Raw genomic sequence first — 1,481 nt, forward strand, 5'->3', positions numbered from 1 at the left:
CGACCACGGAGGGAGATAATCATCTCACTCTTAAGAATAGAAAGGCTTCAGAAGGAGGGAGGAGTCATCCTTAAAGGGAGAGTCGTTATTTCCTTTATCCTCTTTCCCCTCCCACTTCGGGCCACAAAACAAGCAAAGGAAAGTTCAACAGTTTTCATAGATTTACAAAAAATAACATATTCACACTTTGCTTTTGGTTGGATATTTTAATTAATTGATTGATTAATCTGCCCCTAGAGATGTTGCAGGTGCGCTGCTGTGTCACACAAAGTTGGTGGCAGAAAGGAGAGAGGCCATGACTGTGCTCAGTGTTCTGACCCATGAACGTATGGATGATTAGTAGCCTAGCATGCCTTGAAGAAAGAAAGCCTGAGACAACCATCAGTCCAGTGCCTTGGAGGCCCAGAGTAGGAAGTGAGCCATTGACCATAAGAACCCTACCTGGGAGGTGGGGAGGGAGTGAACCCAGGATAGCTGACCTCCTTACATGGCTCCATTCAGAAGACCCTGGGCAGGCCGTTATGACCACCAGTCCAGCTCCAAGGGGCCTGAACATGGATCTATCTTAAGATGACCACAAGCCCATTGCAGCACAGGCCTAGGGGGACAGACCATGCTCCAGATGACCCCTGACTAGTGTCATAATGCACTTGTGGAACATAACACTCCTGAGACCACTTCTGAAATGAACCCACACACTCAGAGACCCTGGGCACCACTAAAAGGAGCAAGTAAGTGGTAGAGAAATAGAAGAGAAAAGAAGAAGGATGTGGGCACAATGAAGACAGCCTGAACTGGAGATTCAAGGGTAGTGAGGAACAGCCTGATATGAGTAGCCTGTAATACCACCTGAGAACCTGCTGGGGTACTGGCCTGTGCTACCACCGGGGACCATGTCTGGGTCCGTGGCCCTGAAACAGCAGGGGTTTGTTACTATCAAAGGCTAGCTGGACAGACATCCCTGCTCTGGGCTGCTGCCTGGGGTCATGTTGATGTCTGAAGGCTGTGTAGAAATGGCCCCACCCCTCACCTGGGCATCATGGGAGAGCTGATCCTGGGGCCTTGAAAACAGGAGAGTCTTTGCAATGAACATGTGGACCAAAGTGGGATACACTGGCACACAACAATTTCCACAATGTGCTTTCTTTTCTCTGTCGTAGGGGAAGGTGGCCAGGGTGCAGGGCAGGTATGGTAGGGGAAGAGAGAAATGAGTGGGATTGTGGTGCTGATGTAAAATTCACAAAGAACCAATAAAAAGTTTAAAACATTGATTGATTATGTCTTACTTATGTTATATGTATTTGCCTGCATGTATGTGTATATACTACATGTATGTGTGTACCAACAGAGTCCAGGAGAGGACACTGATGACACTGAAACTGAAGTTACGGGAGGTTGTATATCACCACGTGGGTGCTCAGAACAGAACTTGATCTTCTATAAAACTGCCAAGTGCTCTTAACGGCTAAGACATCTCTCCA

Source organism: Micromys minutus (assembly GCF_963924665.1).
Source record: "Micromys minutus genome assembly, chromosome: 3".
Classification (NCBI taxonomy): Eukaryota; Metazoa; Chordata; class Mammalia; order Rodentia; family Muridae; genus Micromys; species Micromys minutus.